Here is a 16,065-nt window from a genome sequence, read left to right on the forward strand (position 1 = left end):
TCACAGCCCTTCATCTATGTCTTGACAAGATTACTAGATGACTACACTTTTTTAAATATATGCTCAAGTGAGAGAATGTCACTTTGTTCATGACGCCTACTGGTGATTCTAACACCAAATGAATTATATTTGCATATAATTGTCTGGAGTCACGACGTTTGTGGGAAAATATTTGATGCGCACGTTTTTTTAAATTGAGGGTTGCTTGAATAATCCCAGATATTTAAAAGGAATAGGACATTAATGCGAGGAGACCTTTGGAGCATTCATCTATACTTGCATTTAACATACCGAAAGCCTTGAAGAAGTTACGTTGTAATGAAACGTGTCGGCTGTCTTTTCATCACTGCCAACAGGAGAGGCAACATGATCTTGACCTCCGTGGAAATTTAAGGATTATGTTGTTGTTTTGGTTCACATCCCCATTCTTCTATTGTATTTAATCATGTGATTTCTTGAAACTAGTGACATTAAATATCACTTTGAAGCACTTTGATCCTAGAGTTTGGTTTCCTGTGAGCTTACATATTGACTCTGGATGTGTTACTTTGTCCTAATTATCAGATAATTTATAAAATATCTAATGTGCCGAGGTACATTGCATTTAAGTTTTATATGGGAGCTCCCGCGAGCTCTCGTTGACAGACACCAGTGGTAGTGGGGTGTCTTTTTCTGGCTACCTTGAGGGGGACCAATACAATTAACACCTTAAAATCTAACAGCCATTTATTTTTAAGATTGATGTGCAATCCTTTTATACCATCACTACCAATTGTGTGTTTGTTAAATAATTGTTTGTAATGGCCACACGGCTGGCTCTGCCTTCTGCTGCCAATGTACCTTCCTGTGTTGCCTGTGTGGAAGCTTTTGTGGTTCATCTTCATTTGATTCAGATTCAGACATCATTTCTTCCAATCCGCTCCGCATTGCAACATTGTGGAGCATTGCACAAGTAGCAGTTATCTTGCAACTTCTCTCAGGGATATATTGTAGTGCAACCCCAGTTTTGTGTAGACAGCGACATCTAATCTTCAGTAGACCATATGTCCTTTCAATTACAGACCAGGTTTGTTTGTGTGGTGCATGTAGCATACCTCACTTTGATTTGATGGATGTATATAAGGTGTTAAAATCCATGACCTCAAGGCATGTGCACTGTCACCTCCAAATCATTTGGGGAATCTGGGTAAGATATATACAATTTAAACATTTAACACACTTATGTCATGTACATAGGCCATATTTACCAAGTAGATAGCCATCTTCAGGCTCTCCTCTGAGAAGACATGAGTAAATGTCGCTATGCCTGAACATAAAAAAAAATTCATGTGTACTGCCAGGGTACTTTGCTACGAGATCTGTGATGATATGTTTTAAATCACACACCACTCGTTTATTTAGCGAATAGCTGTTTTTTCTAGTTTTTGAATATGTGCTCATGGTAAGAGGGAGGACATATGGGAACATGGGTGCTATCAATACAACCAATGACATGCAGAAATTGCGCAGAGCGGTAAAAATTCAGTTTTTCTAACTGCAACTCCTGTGCTGGGTAAAGTAATATGATGATGTATTCTCTGTACCAATGCACCTAGGAAATGATTAAAAAAACCTAGAAAGGGCACTCAGTCTGTAATAAGCCATCGGCAGCAGCAATGACACTTGCTAACTCCCAGAGGCTAAAAGAAGGAGTGAGCATAGTTCCTGCATAAGGTGGTAAGGCATTGCTTCTGAGAGTGTTTCTCTCAAGCTGAAGCCTTTTTTTTTTTAAATTCTTTTTATTTGCATTTTCAACAACAAAACCAATACAATTTACTGCAGGTTGCATAGGATATAATATAGACGAGACAGCTCCCCTCCCCCGCAATGCCATCCAGAGGACCGACAGGTGGCCACTCTTTAGTGCTCGGAAATAGTCACGTCTCCTCCGTCACAGCCCCCCACACACCCCAAGTAACCCTCACACCCCAAGCGTCGATGGCAGTGTCCCATTTTCCACCCCGGTGGCCGTCTCCTCCCAGCCATCTGCCGTGAAGATCAGTATTCTACAGTGCTTGAAGCGGCGTGTGGGCCAACCAATGTGTGAATGGTTCCCATATGTCCTTTGGTCGTGTACACGCCGGCAGGAGCTCCCAGAATAGGGTGAGTTGTGTCTGGCAGTACACTACACTTTTTTTTTTAAGTTCAAGAAAAGGTTTATTGGAGAGATTATTATGATCATAAAAACAATACTTCATATATGCAGTTATTTGTTAATATATAAATACATGAAGGTGTAATAAAGAATAACGATATATAATATCCATTAAAATAGTAAAAGGATAATATAGAAGATGATATGAATACAAGCAAAGGTTCACAGAAATCGTAAATAACAGTACATGTCAAAAATACACAATTAAAATTAAAATATATATATATATATATATAGATATATATAATAGAAAATGATAAATTAAACATAATTATAAATAAACAATAGGAGGTCACGGAAGCTTGGTCACTTCTTGTTGTGAGGGAGCAGGTAAAGGAGTTTTCTTCACGGTATCGTCTAGAAATTGTGTGAGTGGGCCCCAAAGGTGAGAACGTTTAGTAGCAAGAGAGATAGGATGAACGAGTGCTGTATCAAGGCGATGATTGTGACATACAGCATACCACCAAGCTAAATAGGACAATTTAGAGGAATCTTTCCAGTTTTTTTATATTTGCTGAAAAGCTACAGCTATTAACAAATCAATAAGTGGTAACTGAGATTGACTTGTTTTCCAGTCCGGTGTTAAACTACCTAGGAAAATGTTTGTAGGGGAGAGTGGAATTGTGGTGTGAAATATAGTGTTGATTTGGTGCCAGACCTGTTTCCAAAATATAAAAACATGTGGACATGTGAAAAGCATATGATGGAGATCAGCGTGAACCTGGGAACATGTCCAGCAAGTGTTGAGATATGTGTTGTGTATTTTATGTAGGTATGTGGGAGTAAGAAACAATCTGTTGTAAATAAAGAAGAGTGTTTGTGTTGTGCTGGCCGCTCTGGATGATTTCCTAAGTTTTGTCCAAATTCTGTTCCAAAAAGAGATAGGCCAATTTGTTCCCAGATCGGATTCCCACGAGAGTTCCACTTTGGTTTTGTCTCGGATCTCAGGAGGTACCATTAATCGGAAATAAATGGTGGACGCTTTGGGCTTTATGTGCAAAAGGTTATGCCATGGGAAAAGGGGGTGGGAGGGTGAGGAAGGTGAAGATTTGAGTTTAGCATAAGTATCAAGTATTGCTTTCTGCAAGGTCAAAAATTTAGGTTTAAAGGAAGAAGGCAAATGATAAAGAGTTTGTAATTGCGTAAATTGAATGGGTGTGCCCTGATCTAAAAATTGATGGACCCAGAGTAGACCTTTATTTCTCCAAGCCTTCCAAAATATAGGTTTCCTATTGAGAAGGATTTGTTTATTGTGCCAAATTGTGGAATTGAGAAAAGTGTCTAAATTATGTACTACTAAGTGGGGTGCAGTGGATAGTAGTTTACAGGATTGCTTAATTATGGGAGTAGAGAGCTTTTGTGGTTTGCGAGTAAAGGAGAGATATTCCTGAAATGAAAAGGGAGCTAAAAACGAGGTCTCAAGATCCACCCAGAGAGGTTTATCTTCAGATTGATTAGTGATCCAATTTGATAGTTGTCGTAACTGAAAGGCTTTGTGATAATTGGAGAAATGGGGGAAATTGACACCGCCTTCAGATTTTGGTCTTGTTAATTTCTGTAACGCCATTCTTGGTTTTTTAGCATTCCATAAAAAAGAAGTCAAAATAGAATTAATCTTTTGAAAGAATTTAGATGGAATGGAAAGTGGAATGTTAGAAAGGATATACAAAACTATCGGAGTCAACATCATTTTGATTGTGTCCAGACGACCCCACCAAGAAAGATGAAGGGGATGCCATCTTGCGACCAAAGTTTTAAGTTTGGCAGAACATTTGTCTATGTTTAAAGAGATAGATGTCTTTATAGAGGGAGAGAACCAGATACCAAGATATTTTATATGTTTAGGGCTCCAGGTAAAATTGGAGATCTTAAAATCATCCTTAAAGGTGTATTTGGTTAAGGGTAATATCTCACATTTTCCTCTATTCAGTTTATAGCCAGATACCAATCCATAGGCCTCCACCTCTCCCATGAAAGCTGTAAGTGAAGATTGTGGTTTGGAGAGAAAAACTAAAATATCGTCAGCATATGCTGCCAGCTTAATTTGTTGAGGATCCGAGACAAAACCTGTGATTGAGTTATTCTGGCGTATTCTTGAGAGAAAGGGTTCTAAGGCCAAATTGAAAAGAAAAGGGGACAAGGGGCATCCTTGGCGTACTCCTCGTTTAAGATTAAAGTAGGGGGAGATGAGGCCATTGGTAGATATGGCGGCCTTGGGCTCAGAGTAAAGTAGGGCTATTAAAGAAATGATTTTCGGTCCAAACCCAAACCACTTGAGAGCGTGGAAGATGAAAGGCCAGTAAACCCTATCAAAGGCCTTTTCTGCATCTAACGCAATTGCTGCCAAGGAGTCCGGATAATGTGATGATTTAGATAAAATGTCAAAGAATAAGCGTGTATTGTCAGTGATGTTGCGACCTTTGACAAAACCTGATTGTTCTTTTCCAAGCAGCATGGGAAGATATGGTTCTAATCTTAGGGCTAGAGCTTTCGAGAAAATTTTATAATCTACGTTAACTAAGGATATAGGTCTATAATTCTTACAGTAACGTAAATCCTTATCAGCCTTTGGTATTAGACAGATCAAGGCTTCGGAAAAAGAGCCAGTGGAATTATGGGAAGAGATAAAGGAAGAAAGAAGAGTGTGTAAGTGTGGGAGTAATAGATGAACGAAATGTAAATAAAATTCCACTGTGAAGCCGTCTGGGCCTGGGGCCTTGTCTTTTTTAAGAGTTTTTAAAGCATTTAACAATTCTGTTTGTGTAAGTTCAGCTTCCAAAGAGGCTAAATCTAATTGGGGATTAATATGTTTTTGAATCGCGGAGAAATATTGGGATATGTCTGTATCTGAGGGTGTGTTTTCTGGTGTGTAAAGGGATTGATAGAAATGTACAAATTCTTGGAGTATTTCAGTGTCTTTGAATTTCGGTGCTTGGCTATCATCGATAATGGAATCAATATGAAGTTTCTGTTGTTTAATCTTTAGATAATTGGCTAGAAGTTTGCCTGATTTATTTTGGCCACCATAATACTTTGCTGAGGATTTCAGTAAGTATAGGGAGGACTGTTCGGTAGTGGACTTGTTAAAAGCGATTTTTGCAGTGATGAGATCTTTAAGGGAGTCCTTCGACTTGGAGGTGTAGAAGGAGTGCTCAAGTTTTTTAATCTTAGCAAGAAGTGTGTTATGTAATATGCGGGAAACTTTACGTTTATTTGACACAAATCTAATGATGAAATCCCGAGCGGTGGCCTTAAAGGCGTCCCACACTGTATGAAAGGAGACATCATTCGTTAAATTAATGTGAAAAAACTCTTGAGCGAAAGAGGTAAAAGATGAATTGAAATTAGGGTCAAGGAGTAAGGAATTATTGAAACGCCATTTTTTGGGCAATGTGGATTGATTTAAAATGTCTAATTGAATTGAAACAGGTGCATGATCCGAAATGAGTATAGGGCCTATGTCAGCAGAACGTAAGGATTGGGAAATGTTACGGGAAATAAAAATATGGTCTATCCGAGATTGTGTTTGATGTGGAGAGGAAAAAAAGGAGTATTCTCTTGTGGATGGGTTGCAGAGGCGCCATGAGTCTAATAAGTTTCTTTGTTGAATAGTTTGTGTGAAAACTTTGTGTGGCGTGTTTGGGATAAAGGGGGATTTGGAATTTCTATCAATAAACGGGTCCATCACTTGGTTGCAGTCTCCTGCAAGAATAAAGTTTTCTGATGGGTACTTGAGCAATAATTGAGATATACGAGACCAAAACGTGGCATCACCGCTAGTAGGGGCATAAATGTTGAGCAAAGACAGAGGGGTCTTCCCCAGCAGGAGGTTAGTGAGAATCCACCTACCCTCTGTGTCGGATTCTTGAGATACAAGCTTGGCATTCAGTGTTTTGTGACAAAGAGTTATAACCCCATTCCTTTTGCCATCTCCTGGTGAGAAAAAGATTTCACCAACCCAATTTCTTTTGAGTTTTAGTGATTCTCCTTCGGTAAGATGTGATTCTTGCAGTAACGCAATATTAACATCTAATTTGGAGAGGTGAGATAAGACTCTCTGTCGCTTAATGGGGGAGTTCAAGCCGCGGACGTTCCATGTGACAATTTTCAAAAACATTTGTGAGATGAAAGTAATAAAAACATAAGTGAACCAATAAAATCTCGTAAATTGTGAACGATAGTACATGTGAAAAATTCAGCAATAGAAACTATAAAAAACATTGAAGTAAACCTTATATTAGGTACGAAGATATTAAAAGTTAAAACCAATTGAGAGAAGCTGAAAAGGTGGGAAAGATGAAGAAAAGGAAGAAGCAAGATTGGAAAAAGAGGCAAATGATAGAAACATGTATGATAAGAAAGAAGAGGGAAAAAAGGAGAAGGGGTGAGAGCTGTAAAGAAGAATATAAGAAAAAGGATCATATCCACAAAGAAGTCAAAACAATGGAAGGATGTGGGGGGGGGAGACCACATGGAATGATGACGTACCCAGACTCCATGAGGGAAGGCGGGGAAGACTTCGGGATGTAAACAACATTCAAAACTAAAAGGTCAAGCACATGAGGTTAGGTCCTGTGTAAAAAGAAACAACAAATAGTTAATACAAACAGGATGGAATATGTCACGACACATCATGAGGTCATAATGTGAAATGGAAGAAGATAGTGAGAACAAACAGACCATTATACCATGACAAAAACCATTCTAGAATTCTGTAAGTAAAACAACATACTGAAAAGCTAAACCCTATTCCAATATATAACAGAAGAAGAGCTATTTAGAGATTCATGAGATCAAACAAACCATTATACCATGGCAAAAGGTATATTAAACTTCTATAGTTAAAACAGCACACTGAGGATTTAATCCCTATTCAAATATATTCCAGTCAAAAAACTATTTAAAGCGAGTGCTGGAAATGTCCATCTTTTCTGGGCATTGTGCATTGAGGAAACTCTTCAGCTTTGTTGGGTCCTCATAAGTTGTGGTTTTATTGTTGAGAGTGACTTTAAACAAGCAAGGATGAAGCAATCCGAAACGAGCTCCAATTGAACGCAACGCTGGACGCATATTGAGGAATTCTTTGCGTCTATCTGCTGTGGATTTGGCGTAGTCTTGCGAGAAGAACAGTTGATGACCTGAAAATGAAATACGCTTCAGGAGCCTAACTGCGGAAAGCACTTTGAGGAGGTCCGTATACTCAAGGAAATATAATATAACCCCTCTTGGTCTTTTCGTGCTTGAGGGTGTTGAATGCAGTGGGCCCAGTCTATGAGCACGTTGTATATTGAGAGTAGTGCCCTCCGGTAGATTTAGTACTGTCGGTAGAAATTTTTGAAAGAAGGAGATGGGATCCGATCCCTCCGTGCCTTCCGATAATCCATAAATGCGAAGGTTGTTGCGTCTGTTTCTATTTTCAAGGCTTTCAACCTGTTTTTGCAAGGATGTAATCTGGGAATGAAAGATGTCTACTTTGTTGTAACATGCACTGAGAGTTTCAACATTATGTTCAACCTTGGTGACTCTTTCTTCCAATTTTTCCCAGCCATCGGTTAAGATTTGTATTTTAGAATTTGTCTCTTCAACAAATGGCCGCAGAGCTCGAATTTCCTCCAGAAGGAGATCCATGGAGACAGACGAAGAAGGCTTGGGTGGAGAGGGTGGATTTTGTTTAAGGCGTTTAGTTGTTATTTTAGTAAGAGAAGAGGAGCCATTAGTCGTATTCGAAGAAGCAGCTGTTTTGGGCGTCGATGTTTGGGAGTCCTCCATTTTAATGAAGTTCACACGTGACTTTGAATGGACAATAAATCTGCGATGTGAAGATATTTGCGATGAGGATACTTTTTTTAACCTACCCATGCAATGGGGAGAGTTAAAACCTATAGAGACAAGATAATGTAAAACTGCAAGGTATAACTTACGTGCGTAATTCCACCTAATAATAGTGGGCGAGGCACACTGTAACAGAATTTGTGTGCATTTGGCGCATGACAGAATATCAAAATATACATTTACCAATAAGCATGAAGTGAAATATAAAAGTGATATCTGTATGCTTAAATGGAATAGAATATATGTATGAAATGTAAGTCACCACAATACATTACAAGAGTGTGTCTATGCCCAAGCAAACCATACCACATGCTTAGCTTAATACCATATCCAAAAAAGCCACTTTAAATAAAGAATCTCGTGGTACACTCATATAACATTGTAGGTTCTGAGAGAAACACAGCTAAGAAATGCAGATATTTGCACATACACATATTAGCAACACAGGACCAAGGTTGCTGAAATGCCCATCTAAAGCCTGTTAATACAAGCGCAAGGGAGTAATGTCCAAATTCACTTTTCAATATGATTTCTAGTGTGAAACATCCATAATCAGTGAACCGGGGTCAGTAAATGAATAAAACATTGCTCCTTTCTGAAGAAATTCAGAGTGCGATGGAAATAATCTCCTCAGTGTGCCGACTGCTTTGAAGCCACATTTCTCATTCAGTTAGTCAAGAAGCCATGTGTTTCACAGAAAGGGCATTGCGGGGCAAAGTGAGGCAATAAATCACTGCAGAATTTAACTTTAGAGTTCTTCTCATGTTAGTTCAATTTGTTAACTTGCTGCCAGTGAAAATGCAAACTGAAAGGAAACCGGGCTCTCCCAGCGCGTGAGCGGCAGTTAAGCAGCTGTCACAGATACCTCAGCTGTGAGCAGAAAGGTTAATAAAAGGTCAAAGCTTGCCAGAAAGAAGACGAAAATACTTCCATTTAGAGGCTCTTACATTCCGACCATAAATTATGCAGTTTTGCAGACCTTCAAGACTCCTGTAAAGCCAGAAAATCCCTCAGAAAGCCCCGTCACCTCAAGCGAGTCACAGGAATGCCGCCATCTTCCTCGGGCTCAAGCCACGCCCCCCAGTACACTACACTTTTAATCCACTCCCTAATGGTGGGTGATGTGGTAGCCCCCCAGTGCATCGCCACCTGTCGCTTGGCAAGTAAAATAAGCATGGCTGGCAGCCGACGATGTTTGGGCTTAACCATATGCAGGATCCGCAGTAGCACAGCCTGCGGTGTGCATGGAATCTGTAGTTCCGTGATGGTACACACCAGCTCCATGACCTCGGCCCAAAAGGAGGCCAGCCTGGGACATTCCCATGCCATATGCAAGAAAGCAGCTCCGCGTGCAGCACATTTCCAGCAATTATCCGTATCTCTCAAGCCAATACGATAAAGCCTGCTAGGGGTGCGATATGTCATATGTACGTATTTGAAATGTATCAGCCGGAGTCTATAGTTAGGGGATAGGGTCTCAAGCATTTTACAGCATAGGTCCCAGTGAACGTCAGTGATGTCAACACCCAATGCAGCACTCCACATACCGCGCGCCGCTGGGGTCACTATTGGATGATCACTTTGCATGCGCCCATATAAGCAGGAAATTAGTTTGCGCCCTGAGTCTACCTTCAGTACATTCTCCAGGGCCAGCAAGCTCGGCGGTGGCTCCGGGAACGTAGGAAATAGTGCCTGACAGGTATGCCGAAGCTGATAATGGAGCAGGGTATCAAGCATCGTTGGGGCCTCCGGGGCGCACATGCGCTCCAGCGTGATGAAAATGTCGTCAGGGAAGATGTCCCCCGCCATATGGAGGCCGCGCGACGTTGCGCGTTCTCCAGTTTTCATGCTTTGCAGCGGGGGCCACATGGGGTTTCCGCGCAGAGGTCCCGATGTAGTGTAAAGGAGGTCCAGCTTGGCCCGGCGGCGCAACCCGTCCCAGGCCCATTTAAGCACGTGTACCGTGTCAATTTCATTTCGCCTCCTCTTGTGCGGCGCATATAGGGCAGTGTTAAGCGGTATCGGGCCACCATATCCGCCTCTATCGCCACATGCGGCTGAAACGGCGTGGGATGCACCCAATAGTGCAAAAATTGCGCCTGCGCACAGTAAGCGTACAGCGTAAAGTCTGGTGCCGCCATACCTCCCTGTTTCTGTGGAAGAGTAAGGGTCTCCCAGGCCACCCTCGGCTGTTTTCCCCCCCACGCCAGTTCGATCATCAGCGAGCGTACCTTGTTCAAAAAACGTTTAGTCAAGGGGAGTGGGACATTAACAAATAAGTATAAGAGCTTTGGCAGGATAACCATTTTGGCCACAGCTATCCTACCCGCCAGCGACAGGGGCAAGTGTTTCCATCGGCTGACCCTCTCCTCTATCCACCGCAGCGCCCGCCCATAGTTCTCTGTCCACAGTGTTTGCATGTCTGTGCTAAGCCAGACCCCCAGGTAGCGTTCCGGACCTGTCGCCCATTTCAGCGGGCAATCTGGCGTGAAGCGGGTTGTCCCAGCCGTCAGAGGCAGTATGACCGACTTCTCCCAATTTATGGTCACTCCCGACAGCAGGCCATACTTTATCAAGTCACTCGTCATGGGGGAGAGATTATCTTGTGGGTTGATTACATAAAGGGTAATATCATCTGCGTACATTGAAATGGTCAATGCCCGGGATGAAAATCAGATGCCCCTGTCCACATGGTGCTGTCTAATCCGGGCCGCCAAAGGCTCTGCGGCAATCGCGAATAGTAAGGGTGACAGGGGGCAACCCTGCCTCGTGCCTCTGCTAATAGCAAAGGGTTCAGATACAAGCCCGTTCACCCGCACACGGGCAGTGATGGTGGTATAGAGCAGTCTAATATAGCGTATAAAAGCTTCACTGACCCCCATCCGCTGTAGCAATGGAAATAGGAACCCCCATTCCAGGGAGTCGAACGCTTTCGTGGCGTCCAACAGCACCACCGCGGCCTTGACATGAGGGGCTAAATAGTGCAGTACCCCAAAAAGTGTACGTAAGTTGTGGGCCGTGGAGCGGCCTGGCACGAAACCCGACTGATCTGGGCGGATCATGAGTGGCAACACCGGCTGTAGCCGCAAAGCGAGCATTTTAGCGAATATTTTCACATCTGTGTTTATTAGGGACAATGGCCGATACGAGTCGCACTTCTGGGCATTTTTATCGGGCTTTAAGAGGGCAATAATGAGAGCCTCTCTCATCGTCGCAGGGAGTACACCCGTCTCAACTGCCTCAGCGTATACAGCCAGCAGCCGGGGGGCCAGGAGGTCAGCATATTCCTTGTAAAACTGCGCTGGTAGGCCATCCGGCCCCGGCGCTTTGCCGGGTGCCAAGGACCCCAATGCTTCCTTGACATCCTCTAATGTAAAGGGGCGATCGAAGTACCCTTTTTGGTGCGCATTAAACCATATCAGCTGAACCGTGTCTAGGTAATCGGAGAGGTCTTCCGACGTGGGCACTCCCCGGGAGCGGTATAGGTCTTTATAAAAGGACCGAAATGCATCCAGGATCTCCGGAGGGGAGCACGCGTTGTCTCCCCGTGACGTTTCTATGGAGGGAATGTATGAGGAGCCCCTCTGCGAGCGTAACAATTGGGCAAGTGTTTTGCCCGAACGATCCCCCTCTCCATACCGGCGCGCCGTTGCATGTTTATGTAAAAATTTAATCTCTCTATCCGCCTCAGTTTGGTATTCCGTTAGTGTGGTGCGTGTGTCCGCTAGTGTGGTCGCTGAGGGGTCAGAGCAGTACTGTATTTCTAGGGCATGTAGGCGGCCTTCCAGTTTCTGGAGTGTATTTCTAATGTCCTTCAGCACTCTGGCCTGTCCCGCAATGCAGTGGCCCCGGATGATCACCTTGAATGCATCCCATAGTATGCCCACAGATGCCACCGAGTTTGTGTTTAGCTCGAAATAGTCTAGTATGTGTTGGTGCACCTCCTCACGAAAAACCTGATCCAGCAGGGCCTGCGCCGGCAAACGCCATGTGAATGGTGTGATGTATGGTTTGGGGACCTGTAGCACCAGTTCAACCGGGGAGTGATCGGAAAGGGTGCGCGGTCTGTGGTGAACCTCGGACGTCCAAGCATGGACATGCGGGGTTAGGAGCCAAAAATCCAGTCTGGACCACGCTTGTCTGTGTGGGGTGAAGTATGTGCCCTCCCTCCCGTCGGGGTGTAATATCCGCCACGAGTCTAACAGGTTGTATTCCTCCATTAGACCTCGAAGAAGGTCCGCCGTGCGCGGGTGATGTGTGCGCGCCGCCCCCTCCCTGTCGTGTTCCAGCGAGAGCACCGCATTGAAATCCCCTCCCCATATGTACTCTCCTTCGCCAAGTGACTGCGCCTTTAGCCAGATGGTCCTGAAGAAACTAGGGTCATCCGTGTTAGGACCATAAGTGTTAATTAGTATTATCTGCTTGTGAAACAGTTTCCCCAGTAATATTAAATACCGTCCATCCGAATCGGCATGCACTTTAAATGTTTGCCAGGGCAGGCCCCTACGAATTAATATGGCCACCCCCCGGGAATAGCTGGAGCAGCCGGACGTATGCACCTCACCCCACCTGGCATGTCGCAATCTTTCCCCTGCTTTCTGTAGCAGGTGGGTCTCCTGCAAGAGACAAATGTCGATGTGGTGTCTGGCCAAGTGCGCGTGGGTCAATCGGATCTTGCGGTGGTCGTTGAGACCGCGAATATTCCATGTCAGGCAGCGCAGCGCGGTCAGGGATGCAATGGGTGATGTGTCTTACGCAGCAGTGCGTCCATCTGCGGTGTAAGGGGCAGAGCAGATGGCAAGAGACCTATCGTAGCAGGTCGCGCACTTAACTGGAAAGCGTGCGTGGTCAGGGATAATACTGTGTCATCATTCAGTTGTACATTATAATGCTGCAGTTCAACAATACCAAACAATACAAACCCCCCCTCCCCTCCTCCCACTCCAACCCCCCAATCAGTTTGAGATACAGTACCCCTCCCAAAACTAACCCAAAAACAGAGCATTTGCACGGGAATCATCCCTTCGAGGGCGTGGGATTACCGGCACACTACCCCATCTAGAATCGATAGGGTGGCCGAACATTTTGCCTTCCACAGTCACAAGCAGACCAAATATAACAGGCAATGACTTGCGCATCTCACAGAACAGCAGCGGCGCCCGCCCTAAGGTCCAGAAGCATCAGTGCTCCGCGTGGCACCGGCCTCGGCGGCCGCTCCCCCCCTCCCCCACCCACCGCAGTGATCAAGACTCGGACAGTAAGCAGAGCAGTGTGTACTTATCAGCAGAGTCTCATGGCACCATTCAGCAATGCAGGACTTCCCCAGAAATGTCTGCCTGTTCATTCCACATCGCTCAGCCGGTCCACCGGGGAGGCCGCACGATCGACGCGCAGCTCCCCGTGCGTTCGTTCTGCTTTTCGTGCAAATTTCAGCGCCTCCTTCGCCTCCGTGAAGATCAGCGGCCTCCCTTTGTGCTGGATTTTCAACTTGGCAGGGTACAGCATGGCGTATTTGGTCCCCACTTTTTGGAAGATCTTTTTGGCCGGTATGAATTCGCGCCGTGCCGCCTGCACCGCCTGCGTAAAGTCAGGGTATAGGGAAATGGCCATGTTCTGAAAAGTGAGCTCGCCTTTTTCTCGAGATAGCCGCAGGATGGTGTCCCGGTCTCGGTAATTTAGAACTCGGGCAAGGATCGGTCGCGGCGGCGCCCCCGGCACCGGGCACGGACCCAGCGTCCGGTGCGCACGCTCGACCAGGAACATTGCCGACAGTTCCGCCCCAAACAAGTCGCGGAACATGCCCTCCACGAACTGTTCCATATTACCAATGTTTGTGGACTCTGCAATTCCAATAATACGCACGTTGTTTCTGCGGGAGCGGGCTTCCAAATCCTTGTTGCGCCCGCGTATCACCTTCAGGACCTTGTCCATGCGGAGCAGTTGTTCCCGGGTGTCACCGTGGCCCTCCTCGCAGTCCGCGATCCGCGCCTCCGCCGCCGCAAGCCTCTCCTCGTGTTAGTCGACTGTGCGCGATATGCCCTCCATTCGCTGTGCCATTGAGTCTAATTTGGCGTCAATCTCCCTCAGGCAGCCCTTGAGATCGCGAAACATACTTTTTATGTCGTCTTCTTGCGGGGGTTCCAACTGCGTCTCAGGGACCACCGTCTGCGAGGCCGGCTCCACCTCAACATTCCGAGTGGATTTCCTTTCAAAATGCAGCTTCGGCTGCTTAGTATCCGGCTTCCACATGGTCCTGCAGGGGAGACTCCTCAGGAGGGGCCCAGGGGGGGAAGGGGAGGGAGCCCCAGCCAGTCGCTCCAGTTATTTGTACACTGCCACACAGGTAGGCCCCACAGGTGCTCGAGGCCGCAGCGCCAGCCAGACGTCCGGGCCCAGCAGGCCCCCAGCGCATGCAGCAAGTTATTATGTCCGTTCCTCTGCCCTGAGCCCGTGGCCCCCGGCCGCTATGGATGTGATCAGTCACCCCAGGTCTGGCCTGTCGCCTCCCCCGGACATCCGCAGCTGGCAGGGCGGGCAGACCAAAAGGCAGGCAGCGAGGCCACGTAGATCCGCAGCAGCCGGCCAGACGCCGCCACCTGCAGGCACCATCGGCCGCTGTCCGCTCTCCGGCGGAAGCACCAGCATAGGCAACTCTCACGGGCTTCTCCGCAGCGTACAGGCTGCTCCAGGTCTCCCCGCAGGTCCCCTCGTGCAGCGCCACCCTCAGGGGGCAGCCAGCTCACCTTCGCTCCGGTGTCGCGGATTAGCAATCAGGCCTCACAGGTTACGGCTGCGACAGCGCCGCAGGTTCCCACTGTTGTTCCGCCCCGCGCGCCGGGCTGAAGGCCCGCGACCGGGGACTTGCGTAGCGACGATGGCCGGCAAGCGCGAGGTGGGCGGGTCGCCGGTGCAGCGCAGGGTCAGTTCTCCGGGAATCCGCCGCCGATTCCAGCCGCGAAAGCTGCCACCGGGTCTCTGGATCGCCGGCACCTCGCTCCGCAACTTTGTCTGCCCGGACCAGGAGGCATGCACGGATGGGCCTTCGGATGTTTCGTTCGGCCGGCAGAGCCCCGTTACACGGCGGCCATCTTGCGGCTCGGCTCGACCACGCCCGCCTCTCAAGCTGAAGCCTTAATTCTACAATTAGGTCTAAAATAACTGCACAACTCAGCCTGTCTTATCAAAAGTTTCCTCCTCTGTTTGTTGGAAGAGTGTCAGCCTCACTCTGAATATCCGTGCCTGTCTCCTCCTCCTTTTCTGCAGGGCATTGAGAATCTGCATCCACCTCACGATCACGTACAGCATTGTCATTAAGAAACACCCTGAAGCGTTTTGAGCCTTTTTATATGCGTTGCGCCTGATCAGAGTTGGTGGTAATTTGCACATGCTAAATCCACGTTTTGCAACTGTAGGAAAGAAGGATCTGCTTCTTATGGTTAACCCCACTTTTTGCTTCATGTGATGCTGTTTTTGACTAGTCGGACTGGGATCCTGCTACTCAGGACCCCAGTTTATCTGCTTTCTACCTAAACTGTTATGTCATGTACTTAGGTGCACTCCAGATTGAATACTGGGGTACCCTTATCAGTCCCTAGCATATGGTATCCAGGTACCCAGGGCATAGGTACCCCAGAGGCCTCCCATTAGATGAAGCATGTATTATGCCACCCATGAGAGGTCATGCAAAATGGAAATACAGGCCTGCCATTGCAGCCTGTGTAAGATGATGCATGCACCACTTACTTTAGATATAGGTTTACTATATCTAAGGGTCACTACACTTAAAATTTATAAGTCACCCCTATAGCAGGCTTTGACAATCCTGAAGGCAGGGTGCTCGGTTCTAAGTGAGAGGGTGTCACTGCATGAGCAGGACACCCCTGCATCCTACGGAGCCCATTCTCCTGGGTTGTTAGTACTGCAGCCATTTACAACATATAGAGTGGCATTATGCGACAACCTGATGACCAACTCTAAAACGGCTGAAAGTAACCCTATCGTGTTTGGTGTCGGTTATTGTGGAATCATACCCCCACACC

The 16,065-nt window shown here is 46.1% G+C and overlaps 1 long non-coding RNA gene across 1 annotated transcript in view; it reads right to left on the minus strand.

The window, feature by feature from the left end:
• LOC146868431 (uncharacterized) overlaps positions 1–16,065 on the minus strand; it is a 131,705-nt gene that overhangs the window by 5,283 nt on the left and 110,357 nt on the right. Inside the window, exon 3 of the long non-coding RNA XR_014962872.1 lies at positions 6,683–6,766. This is a non-coding gene — a long non-coding RNA (uncharacterized LOC146868431). The remainder of the gene's footprint in view (positions 1–6,682; positions 6,767–16,065) is intronic.

This window comes from Triturus cristatus, chromosome 1_2, assembly GCF_964204655.1.
Source record: "Triturus cristatus chromosome 1_2, aTriCri1.1, whole genome shotgun sequence".
Lineage (NCBI taxonomy): Eukaryota > Metazoa > Chordata > Amphibia > Caudata > Salamandridae > Triturus > Triturus cristatus.